The 12,984-nt window shown below is 45.0% G+C and overlaps 1 protein-coding gene and 1 pseudogene across 2 annotated transcripts in view; both read right to left on the reverse strand.

The window, feature by feature from the left end:
- TPCN1 (two pore segment channel 1) overlaps window positions 1-3,061 on the reverse strand; it is a 79,287-nt gene extending 76,226 nt beyond the window's left edge. Inside the window, exon 1 of the mRNA XM_012805265.2 lies at window positions 2,879-3,061. The gene's annotated coding sequence lies outside the window, so the exon portion shown is untranslated. The remainder of the gene's footprint in view (window positions 1-2,878) is intronic.
- An 8,996-nt stretch (window positions 3,062-12,057) lies between these two features.
- Window positions 12,058-12,705, reverse strand: LOC100953773 (annotated as a pseudogene). The gene has a single exon (XR_001161295.2). The product of XR_001161295.2 is annotated as a 60S ribosomal protein L21 pseudogene (transcript).
- Window positions 12,706-12,984: the final 279 nt, after the last annotated feature.

A 12,984-nucleotide genomic window follows, 5' to 3' on the forward strand; every position in this document is an offset into this window, starting at 1 on the left:
AAAAAAAAAAAAAAAAGAGGGGGAAAAGCCCTGTAAGAACACTGAAAAGTTAAGGGTAATTATGTCTGGAAAATGAGATTAGAGATAATATGTTCATCTCCACCCCCTTTACATTTGTGATTTTCAAGACCAAAAAATACATTAAAATAATAGTAGTTAATACTAAATGAGTGCTTACTATGTACCAGGACTTTATAAGTAAAAGGTGATTGAAACTTTTTTTTTTGAGACAGAGTCTCACTGTGTCACCCTAGGTAGAGTACTGTGGTGTCACAGCTCACAGCAACCTCCAACTCTTGGACTTAAGTGATTCTCTTGCCTCAGCCTCCCAGTAGCTGGGACTACTGGTGCCCACAACACCCAGCTATTTTTTTATTGTTATTGTTATTGTTGTCATTGTTGTTTAGCAAGCCCTGGCCAATTCAAACCTACCAGTTCCTATGCATGCTGCCAGCACCCTAGCCACTGAGCTACAGGTGCCGAGCCATGAAACTTAATACTCACATGAGATGGGTAGGATTATTATCCCCCTGTTACAGAGGGGAAACTTAAAGCACATAGGGGCTAGATAAATTGTCCAAGAACCCACAGCCTGAAAGCCAGGAGTGGAACTATGCAGTAAGACTCCCAATCTGTGTTCCTAGTCATTACACAATTCCTTGAAGTCCAAGCCCTGTATTTAGGCAGCACCTAGCTCTAATGACCAGTAAGAGTTAGTATACCAGGTGATCTATACTTGGCCATATATATGTATTTTTATATATACTGTATATGTACATCTTTCACTTCAGCTTTACTAAGCAGCCTCTCAGGAGTAGTTAGACACATACTCTTAAGATCACTCTGGACTTTACTAGCAAACAATACATATCATTCTTATGTGTGTTCCTAGATTTAGGCTTTTGAGGAAAAGAAAAAGAACAAGAGTATTTTTAAAAATAATGTCCAGAGTAACACAGTTAAAGTGCTCATCCTTAACTCCCAATTTCAAACACTCACAACTAATTCCTATTTATAGACATTCCCATTTCCGCTTAGAAGGACCAAAAGAAAAACAAAAACTCAGCAGATCTGACCACAGACCTTTGAACTTGAAAACAACAGCAGGTTCCTTCTTCAAGCTGTGGCCTCTAAGCTCAATCAACTTTGCCTCTGAGCCAATGAATGGCAACTGGGCACTTTACTTTTTTCACAAATCAAAATAACTGCAAGCAGATCCCAGTGCATAAACAGGGAATGCCTGTGCATCTATAAGGGACGGTACATCTTTTTAAACAAGGCAAAAGAAAGAACTGTTCTACTTGCTGCTAAGCTTATAGCTCTCTGCTGAACAAACTTCCTATGAGATTTTTTAAAGTTTCCTCCAGATTTGGGGATTTATTTTCCTTTTAAATCTCAGTAGTGGGAAGGCAGAAGAGGAAATCTCAGATGAGATGGTACCGTTAGGCAGTCTTACGAATTATGTTTTTATTTGTATCAGAGAAGATACAAATAAATTTCCTTGTATCCATTATTCTGCTATGACAATTACTTCCTGTATCTATTCTGAAGGAAGGAGAATCTATTAATTCACCAAGGTTTCTTATCATCACTATCATAATGGCTAGTGTTTTTTAAAATTTAACTGTTTTATTATATATATATATATTTTGAGACAGTCTCACTTTGTCACCTTGGGTAGAGTGCTACAGCATCATAGCTCACAGCAACCTTAAACTCTTGGGCTCAAGCAATTCTCTTGCCTCAGCTTCCCACGTAGCTGGGACTACAGGTGCCTGCCACAACACCCCGCTATTTTCAGAGATGGGGTCTCGCTCAGGCTTAGGCTGGTCTCCAACCTGTGAGCTCAGGCAATCTGCCCCCCTTGGCCTCCCTAATATGACTGCTTGCTTGTGTGCATTATCTTTGCTTAGTGGCTCTCAACTGGGGTGATCTTGCAACCTTGGGGACACCAGCAATGTTTGGAGACATTTTTTGATTGTCGCAACTTGAAACTGAGGGGATTGTTAGTGGGTAGAGTCCAGGATGCCGCTAAACATCTTACAATGCACAGGTGAAACCTCCCACAACAAAGAATCATGTGGTTCAAGATGTCAATAGTCCTGTTGCTATCTTAGCTAATAACCCCACTTTACACATGAAGAAACTGAGGCTTGGAGTGGTTAACTTGCCTCTTCTAAGTAAACAGCAGGGAAGTGTTTCAGCAGATTTCAACCCGTGCAGTCTGAATTCAAAGACTCTCCTTGCTTAACCATTACCCTACAACTACTCCTAGAACCAGTTCACCAATTTGAATTCAACCCCATCATTTTACAGAGAGAAAAATGAGAGTCAGAGAAGGGAAGTGACTTGCCCAAGGTCACACAGCACAGGGGCAGGGATGAAACTTAAGACTCCTTAGTTTAAGCCTATTGCTCCTTCGCAGGCTTTGCTTCTCCCTCTACACAGGACCCAAAAGTTCACTCCTGGGGAGAGGTCCCAGGGAACAGGGGCCAGTGCCACCCGCTATCTGCTGGGGCAACCTGACTCGGACAAGAATCTCCTGCAGGGTCACCTGAGGGCGCCGGGAAGACAAGCTGACAGAAGGAAGAAAGAAGAATCAGAAGCGCCCACTCCCACTCCATGTGCTCCCAGCCCCAGTCGGGGAGCCCAAGTGGGGGTCGCCCCAGGAAGCCGGGGTCGAGGGGAGGAGATGCAAAGCCCCGGCCTAGACTGAAAGGAGAGAAACACGGTGGTGAGTTCCCAGCAGCCTCTCTGGGTTCGCCCAACCCACCTCCCATATCAGGGTGCCCAGCCACCACCTCTTACTCCGCACCCTCTGACCCCTGATCCCTGCCCTCTCCCTCGGGCCAAGCCCAGGCACCCCTCAGATTCTTACACGCGCCGCCCCAGCAACCTGGACCGCGCGCCTGGGTCCGCACCGCGCAGCCTAGCCCACCGGTGCTGCCGCCAACACCCCGAGCCCGAAGCTGTTGCAGCCGCCACAGCTGCCGCCACTTCAGCCGCTGCCACCACAGCAGCTGCGCCAGCTCTCCCATCCGCCGCCTACCGTCCTCGCAACCCCGCTGGCTCCGCCCCACTACCACTTCCTTGCGGTCTATTGGCTAATTGGGCTGCCAGGATAAGCTCTGGTTGGCCAAGCCTCACGTCCTTCTCCAATTCTCGCCAGCTCCTGTTGCAAATAGCCCCACCCGCCTCCTTAAAGAGGACAGGGTAAAGCTCCGCCCCTTTCTCCTCCCACCCTCTCCGCCTTACTCATTCAGCCCAACCCAAAGGTCTTCAATTGGTGGAAGTCAGAGAGACTGTGTTTCTGATTGGTCATGCCTCAGGAGGTGGGGCTCACTGAGTGGAACAGGGACTTGAATGGTAAAAAGGAAAGTCAGTCAGACGCCAAGTCCCGCCTTCTGAGGTTGGCGGGTAACCTAGCAACCAGGGACAGCAGAGGTAACTGTGTGTAGAGAAACTTGGAGCCCTCAGAACAGGTGAGTAACCAAGTGGAGAAGGATTGGGCATGGGGAGGAAATGTGGAATGGGATCTACCCCTTTTCCTTCCTGAGAAATCAGTATTCTCACTGCGATTCCGTTCCAGCTTCAAGATCCTGTCTCAAAGCCCCTGCCACTCTCGGCACCCTTCTCCTGCAAGGATCCCAGGGTCCCTGCTTCCATTCTGCCCCCTCTTCGTTCACTTCATGGCCTCACTTCCTCATCCCTAAAACGAGAATGTAGAGTCGCATCGTAGTTACCTTATTTTCAACTTTTTTTTTTGAGGGGGCGCGGAGACAGGGTCTTGCTCTGTCACCAAGGCTGCAATCAAGTAGCACAATCGTAGCTTCCTGCATCCTTGAACTTGTGAATTCAAGCAGTCCTGTATCAGCCTCCCGAGTAGCTGAAACTACAGGCAGGCATCAACACACCCAGCTAACTTGCTTTTCATTCTTTTAGAGATGGGATCTAGCTATGTTTCCCAGGCTGGTTTTCAACTACTGGGCTCACGTGATCACCCCGCCTCAGTCTCCCTAAGTGCTAGGATTACAGGCATGAACCACACTGCATGGGCCAAGAGTTAACTTATTTCAAGCCAAAAATAGGTATTGGGGAGGGTAGGGCAGTTTGTAAGTCCCCTACCATTTCACCCAATGGCTGTAAGTTCCTGGGTGAGCACGTGATAGAAGGTATCTCATTTGAGTGCTTAAATTCAGTAATTTTTGCCTTTTGTACTAACTTTTGAATATAACCCCCATCTCCATCCATAGGATGGGATTTCATTGTACATTAAAATAAAGGGTTTCTTCTCATGAGGATTAAATGAGGCAAAGCTATGAAGAGGTCACCATGGAGCCTAGCAACATAATAAGTGCTCAGTAAATAATGGGAGTGTTTTCTTCTTTTCTAAAACACATTTGGCCTTGACTCTTCCTGCTCAAAACAGCTAAAAGGTGTTATGGGGGCTGGGGTGAAATGGGGATCCATGCCTTCCTCAAGGGGCCAGTTAAGACCCAGCATTAGTTGATTGTCCCTGGATAGATCTAGACAATCTGGGTTTGGGTCCTGGCTCTGCTACTTACTGCATGACATTGAGCAAGTCACTTTCCCTCCTTGTGCCTCAGCTTCCTCTGTAAGATAGACAATAGTAGAGCCCCCTACACAGAGTTGTTCTGAGGGCTAAATGAATGAACAAACACTTGCAAATGCCCCCCCACCCCCGCAATGGTGGCAGATTACACCTATAATCCTAGTACTCTGGAAGGTGAAGGTGGGTGGATTGCTTCAGCTCAGGAGTTTGAGACCAGCCTGAGCAAGAGCCAGACCCCATTTCTAAATAAAATAGCTGGGTGTTGTGGAAGGCACCTGTAATTCCAGCTACTTGGGAGCCTGAGGCAAGAGGATCTCTTGAGCTCAGTAGTTTGAGGTTGCTGTGAGCTCTGATGCCATGGCACTCTACTGAGGGCAACAAAATGAGACTCTGTCTCAAAAAAAAAAAAAAAAACTGAGCTGAAACATCAGTAGCTGTACATTATAGGGGAGACCAGCTCTACAGATTTAGTCCAGGAAGTCACTAAATAAACATGCAAACAAAACAATGAGGACAACAATCATTAGGAAGAAAAAGTGAGACTACAGAGTTGCTACAGTTTTTATCTAAAATTTGTGGTTTTCAGGTGCCTGCAGTCCTAGCTACTTGAGAGGCTGAGGTAAGAGAATTGCTTGAGCCCAAGAGTATGAGGTTGCTGTGAGCTGTGACACCATAGCACTCTACCTAAGGCGACAAAGTAAGGCTCTGTCTCATTAAAAAAAAACAAAATAAAGAAAAAAATAAAATTTCTAGTTTTCAGGAAAAAATTGTGGACTTGGCGCTTGTAGCTCAGTGGTTACAGTGCTGGTCACATACACCAAGGCTGGCAGGTTTGAACCCAGCCCAGGCCTGCTAGACAACAATGACAACAACAACAACAAAAATAGATGGGCGTTGTGCAGGCACCTGTAGTCCCAGCTACTTGGGAGGCTGAGGCAAGAGAATCACTTAAACCCAAGAGTTTGAGGTTACTGTGAGCTGTGACACAATGGTACTTACTGAGGGCAACATAGTGAGACTCTGTCTCAAAAAAAAAAAAAAAATTTAAAAAAATTGTGAGATGTGCAAAGAAATAAGAAAATGTAAACATACTGAAATAAAGGAGTGAATAGAAACTGTATGTGTTCCCAGATATTGAACTTAAAAGATTTCAAAGTGGCTGTTATATAAATATGTTCGAAGAAGCCAGCCACAGTGGTTCACACCTGTAATCCTAGCACTCTAGGAGGCCAAGACAGGAGGATCACTTGAGCTCAGGAGTTGAAAACCAGCCTGAGCAAGAGTGAGAGCAAGTTTCCTGTTGGGCACCTGTAGTCCCAGCTACTCGGGAGGCTAAGGCAAGAGGATCACTTGAACCCACGAGTTTGAGGTTGCTGTGACCTAGACTGACTCCACAGCACTCGAGGCTGGGTGACGGAATAAGTAAGAATCTATCTCAAAAACAATGTATTGAACATAATAAAAGGAAGTAAAGTTTCAGGGACACAGAAAAAGATATGAGACAAAAATAACAAAATAGATGTAGATTCAACCATACGAATAATTAGTAAATAAATGTAAGTGGAAAAACACTAATAAAAAAGTAGAGATTGTCAGACTGGATAAAAAAGTGAGATCCAACAATATGCTGTCTTTAAGAGACACACTTTAGATTCAAAAACATACATAGATTGAAAATTAAAAATTGGAATTCATGGCTCAGCACCCCTAGCACAGTGATTACTGCGCCAGCCACATACACCAAAGCTGGCAGGTTCGAACCCCGCCTGGGCCAGCTAAACACCAATGACAACTACAACAAAAAATAGCCGGGCATTGTGGCAGGTGCCTATAGTCCCAGTTACTTGGGAGGCTAAGGCGAGAGAATTGCTGAAGTCCAACAGTTTGATGTTCCTGTGAGCGATAACGCCATGGCACTCTACCAAGGGCAACATAGTGAAACTGTCTCAAAAAAAAAAAAAAAAAAAGGAACATTTCATATTGATAAGTGATAGGAAGGGCAATACATCAAAAAATACAGCTAGCCAGGAGTGGCTCATGCCTATAATCCTAGAACTCTGGAGGCCGAGGTGGGTGGACCACTTGAACTCATGAGTTCGAGACCAACCTGAGCAAGAGCAACACCCTATCTATAAAAAATAGCCAGGTGTTGTGACAGGCACCTGTAGTCTCAGCTACTCTGGAGGCTGAGGCAAGAGAATCACTTGAGTCCAAGAATTTGAGGTTGCTGTGAGCTATAATGCCCAGCATTCTATAGAGAGCAACAAAGTGAGACTCTGTCTCAAAAAAAATAATAAAGGCGGTGCCTGTAGTTCAGTGGGTAGGCACCGGTCACATACACCCATGCTAGCGGGTTCAAGTCCAGCCAGGGCCTGCTGAACAACAATGACAACTACAACAAAAAAATAGCTGGGTATTGTGGCAGGCGCCTGTAGTCTCAGCTACTTAGGAGGCTGAGGCAAGAAAATCGCTTAAGCCCAAGAGTTTGAGGTTGCTGTGAGCTGTGATGCCACTCTAACAAGGGCGACATAGTGAGACTCTGTCTCAAAAAACAACAAATAAGATATAGCTAGACTGACAAAACAAACAAAAAAATAAACGAGAGAAAATAAATTACCCAAATCAGAATTACAGAAATTAAAAGAATTATGAAAGAATATTATGAACAACTTTATGCCAAAATATAAGACAACTTAAAGGGGCCAGGAGTGGTGGCTCACCCCTATAATCCTATCATTTGGAAAGACTGAGGCAGGAGGATCCCTGAGTCCAGGAGTTACAGACTGTCTTGGGCAACATGGTGAGACCCTACCCACACAAGAGAAAAACACAACCACATTCTTTTTTTTTTTTTTTTTTGAGACAGAGCCTCAAGCTGTCCCCCTGGGTAGAGTGCCATGGCATCACAGCTCACAGCAATCTCCAACTCCTGGGCTCAAGTAAGTCTCCTGCCTCAGCCTCCCAAGTAGCTGGGACCACAGGCGCCCTCCACAACGCCCAGCTATTTTTTGGTTGCAGCCGTCATTGTTGTTTGGCGGGCCAGGGCTGGATTTGAACCCGCCACCTGAGGTGTACGTGGCTGGCGCCTTAGCCACTTGAGCCACAAGTGCCGAGCCGACACAACCATATTCAAGTGGGGATGTGGGGAGGAAGGAAAGCGGCCAAGGAGGAAAGGAGAATTGTAAGCTCTTACCTAATGGGCCTAATGAACTTTACCTTAGAAGGCCAAACCATCTAACCTAATCATTTGCACCCTCATATTAATCTGAAATTTAAAATATATATATAATAAAGAATATTCCCCCCAAAAAACATAGTGAGACCTCATCTCTACAAAAACCAAAAATAAAAAAATTAGCCAAGTGTGGTGATATGCACTTTTAAGTCTCAACTATTTGGAGGCTCCCTTGACCCCAAGAGTTCAAGATGACAGTGAACTATAATCAGGCCACCGCACTCCAGCCTGAGTAACAGGAGAGGCAAAGTTGCCCCTGGTTGAAAAATCACTGTGCTAAGCAAAAAGTCAGGTGCAAAAGATTACACACTGTATGATTCTATTTATATGAAATATCTAGAGGATTTAAATGTGGGTGGCAACAGAAATTGTTTGCAAATTAGCTCATGGGAATTTTGGGGAGTGACAGAAATGTTCTAAAATGTGATTGTGGTGATGTGACATAGCTTTATATACATTTACAAAAATATTTATTGAGTTGTACACTTATAATGGGTGCATTTTATGGTAATAGAAATTATATCTTGGGGTGGCGCCTGTGGCTCAAAGAAGTAGGGCGCCAGCTCCATATACCAGAGGAGGTGGTGGGTTCAAACCCGGCCCTGGCCAAAAAAAGAAAAAGAAATTATATCTCCATAAAGCTATAAAAAAACAAATGTTACATCTATGATCAGTACTACTCAGGAAAGGTAGAGGGTGTGCACAGTTGATAATTCTCTCCTAGTCTGAGGAGCATTGAGACCTAAAAGATAAGAAACAGCTAATCTGGGGGCTTGCTGGGGGTTGCTTTCTGGCAAAAGGAACATCATATGTAACAGTCAGCCAGCAGGAGGGGCCTTGAGATAGGCTGTTTTTATCACTCCTCACCTCCTGCTTCTTCCTAGCCTTTGCCCTCCCAGCTAAATACCACAATAATCCAACCAGCAACTCAAGCCAGAAAATTGGGCCTCATGCTGAGCTCTGTCCTCTCCCTTATTACCCACCTCCACACCTTCATCTTATCCCACTGATTTTCCCTTTCCACTCTCTGGAGCCCATCCACATCGCTGCTCCGTGATCACTGCCTTGTTCCTGCTGAGGAACACCCTTGTCTCTTCCAGGGACAGTGACAGCCATCTTGCACCTGCCTCCCCTTCCATGACTCTTAATCCCAAACTACAAATCTTTTTTTTTTTTTTGAGACAGAGCCTCAAGCTGTCCCCCTGGGTAGAGTGCCGTGGCCTCACAGCTCACAGCAACCTCCAAGTCCTGGGCTCAAGCGAGTCTCCTGCCTCCGCCTCCCAAGTAGCTGGGACCACAGGCGCCCGCCACAACGCCTGGCCATTTTTTTTTTGGTTGCAGCCATCATTGTTGTTTGGCGGGTCCGGGCTGGGGATTCGAACCCGCCACCTTAGGTGTACGTGGCTGGCGCCTTAGCCGGTTGAGCTATAGGCGCCGAGCCCAAACTACAAATCTGGCCATGTCATTCATTCCCTGCTTAAAGCTTCCCTGGGACCCTTCTCTTCCTTCTTTTGAGCAGTGAAGGAAGCTGTCACAGCTCAATTTCCTTAATCAAATCAGAGTGCCTTCCTATTTATTACCTGAGCCACCTGTATTATAACCAAGAGGAAGTGAGAATTATAACCTGAAGAACCAGGCCAGGCCAAAAGGCCAAGTAGTGAAAATGGTGGTGAAGCCAAGAGTGAGAGTGGGTGTATTCTGAGGTCACTGTTCTAGTATGTCTTAGGAGACAAGAATGAAATCCACTGTCCCCTTTCCCAGATTTCACCTGCCATCCAGAAAGTGGAAAAACAGCCTTTTGACTGAAAACAGCAGTAACAGAGGCTGCAGGGTCATAGCATACAACCCTCTGCCTCCAGGCTAGCCAGACTGCCCAGAGCACTCTAGGAGAGCTCTGCCCTGGCTCTGGGTGGGTTATTCCCTTGAGAACACATTCTAGGCATGCAAGGTTTTTGTAAATGCCATGGCTTTAGCTTGGGGTTTATACTCAGCCACAGTGAACATTAAATTAAATGGGCAATTCTTCCCTGCTAGCTTAGTTGCTAATTTCCCATGCATTCCCCTCAGTGCAAGGAGGCTGGAGCACTACCTGGTTTGTGTCTCTACATATGTTAATAATCACTCACCTTTGAAGAGGGCTTTGAACTCTTCAAAGGGCTCTCCTGTCTATTTAAATCATCCCTCCTCCACCCAAGCTCCCTTTTAATGTGGCTAGGACAGATGTCATCTCCACAATTCCTAGACAGAGATAAAGGACCTGCCCAGAGTTATTCCAAGAGGGAGGGCCAAGCAGGAGAGAGTCAGCACACAGGTCTCCAGACACCCACCTGGTGAATCTCATCTTGATTCTGTAACTGATAGTGACTTTAGATGGCACAGACATCAGCTTCCCTGGCAGGGCTGGGCATGCTTCCTTTGCACCAGGTTGTAGCACCGGATCTGGGGGTAGGGAAACTGGGAGCTTCATAATGAGCAAGGTGACTGTTTATAGAACAGTGGTTCTCAACCTGGGGCAATCTCCCTTCACCCCTGGAGACACGTTGTCTCAAACTGGTCACAACTGAATCATACTACTGGCATCAAGCAGAGGCCAGGGATGCTTCTAAACGTCCTACGATGCAGAGGACAGCCCTTACAACAGAGAGTTATCCAGCCCCAAATGTCAGTAGTGCAGAGGTTAGAGATATTTTCATACAAGGTAAATGCTACTCTCTCCTCCCCCTCTCCTTTCTCCTTCAGGCCCTAGTTAGTGGAACTGAAAGTAAAAGTGATTAAAAATCAAGAATGTTTGAAATGTAGAGCATCAGGGGGAAGTATCTTTTTGACCCTAGCTTTCAAATTATAGCAACAGGTTATATCCTAAGGCCAATCGAATCCAATTAAATGCCTTTACCATGAGGACTTTTTTTGTTTTGAGACAGTTTCACTTTGTCACCCTGAGTAGAGTGCTGTGTCATCACAGCTTACAGCAACCTCAAACTCTTGGGCTTAAGTGATTCTCTTGCCTCAGCCTCCCAAATAGCTGGGACTACAGGCGCCCGCCACAATGCCTGGCTTTTTTTTTTTCGGGAATTTTTGGCGGGGGCTGGGTTTGAACCTGCTACCTCCAGCATATGAGGCCGGTGCCCCTGCTCCTTTGAGCCACAGGTGCACAGGTGCCACCCCCTGTTTTTTCTGTTGCAGTTGCCATTATTGGATTAGCTGGCCCAGGCTAGGTTCAAACACACCAGCCTCGATGTATGTGGCCGGCCCCCTAACCACTGAGCCCTGGCTAATTTTTCTATTTTTAGTAGAGACAGGGACTCACTTTGGCTCAGACTGGGCTCAAACTCCTGATCTCAAGCAATCCCTCCATGGCCTCCCAAAGTGCTAGGGTTACAGGTGTGAGCCATGGCATCTGGCTAGGACCAGGAATATTCAACTCCTTTGGGTAAATACCAAGGATCATGATTGCTGGGTTTCAGGTAAAAGGATATTTAGTTTTGTAAGAAACTACCAAACTATCTTTCAAAGTGGCCATGGCATTTCTTGTTCCCACTGGCAATGAATGAGAATTCCTTTTGCTCCACAGTATCACCAACTTTTGGACTTTTCATTGTTCTGGATTTTGGCCATTCTAACAGGTGCATAGTGGTTAGGCTTTTTTTTTAGGTTGATTTTAGAAAAATCTAAATTTACTACTAAGAAATTCTTTCTTCTGTCAGAAACTAGCAGAGTGATATTGTCTATATAGTTGGTATAACCAGAAATAAAATTTTCTGCAGCTACATTGTAACTGAAAAAGGAATTTAAAATCACAATAGCTGATGAGCTGATGAACTAATTTGTAAAGAGAAACCAGACAATGATGAGTGATTTAAGGGAACTCAGCTCTCCTCTGTCACTAACAGAAAAACGTGAATAATGCAAAGTTAAACACAAAAATAGTAAAAAGAAATAAAAATTGGTTCCATTTTGGCTCTTTATAAACCCTTCAACACTTTCTGAGGAAAAGTGCATCTATTTTAAGAAGTATTCAAGTGTTAATATTAACTTTTTTTTTTTTTTGGATACATTAAAATTTGGTTTAATATTTCTTTGTGGCAAAAAAAAAAATCACATTTGTAGTCAACAAACAACACACATCTTTGGGCTATTGTTGTTTGTTTTTAACTACCATCCGTTGAAGTCATAGGGAAGAGGCTCCAGTAGCTCAGAGAGGCATCTTGCCATTGAATGTGACAGAACACTGACTTTTGAATTCATGGGAAATAGGTTCCAGCACCTTGTGTCACTGTTACATGGGGTCTAATTGGTCATCCTGTGTGCTATGCTGTACACTTATCATGTCACGAGCTCATGGAGAGTAAATAGGTTCTTGTACCTAAAAGCATGGGTCCACGGTACTCCTGTGTGCTATGTTATATGCTTTATGCCATGAATTCATAGGGAATGGGTTCCAGGAGCTCAGGCTCCTTTCCATTGGTTCTCACAAAGTGGGCTTCTCTGGGTGGAGCAGGCTGGCGCTTCAGTTGAACCCAGGTACCTTTCTCTTTGGCTTCCTTCTTTTTCTGATCATTTTCCTTCACACGTTTCAGGAAGCTATCTCGGCTCTTAGAGTGCTTAATATGCTCAATACGAACATTAATCCTCTTGGCAAGAATCTTGCCCTTAACTTGTTTGTTTACAACAATGCCAACAGCATGCTGGGTAACATTGTAGACTCTTCCAGTTTTGCCATGGTAACATTTGTGTGGCATGCCTTTTTGAACAGTACCCATTCCCTTGATGTCTACAGTATCACCTTTCTTGTAGATTCGCATGTATGTGGCCAAAGGAACAACTCCATGTTTTCTAAAAGGCCTAGAGAACATGTATCGGGTGCCTCTCCTTTTTCCCTTTGTGTTCGTCATTTTGGTGAATTACTGAAAGATGGCGTCTCCGGCCGATATATTAACTTATTTTTAATATACTAATAAAAGTTATAAAAGCTTAACACTTTTGAGCCAGGATTAAAGTCGGGTTCCAGGCAGTGCCCGTAGCTCAGTCGGCAGGGTGCCAGCCACATACACCTAGGGTGACGTGTTTGAACCCGGCCTGGGTCTGCTAAGCAACAATGACAACTGAAACCAAAAAATAGCCAGGCGTTGTGGCACGCACCTGTAGTCCCAGCTATTTAGGAGGCTGAGGCAAAAGA

The sequence above is a fragment of the Otolemur garnettii genome, unplaced genomic scaffold, assembly GCF_000181295.1.
Source record: "Otolemur garnettii isolate 467f Iridium unplaced genomic scaffold, OtoGar3 scaffold00038, whole genome shotgun sequence".
NCBI classification, from domain to species: Eukaryota; Metazoa; Chordata; class Mammalia; order Primates; family Galagidae; genus Otolemur; species Otolemur garnettii.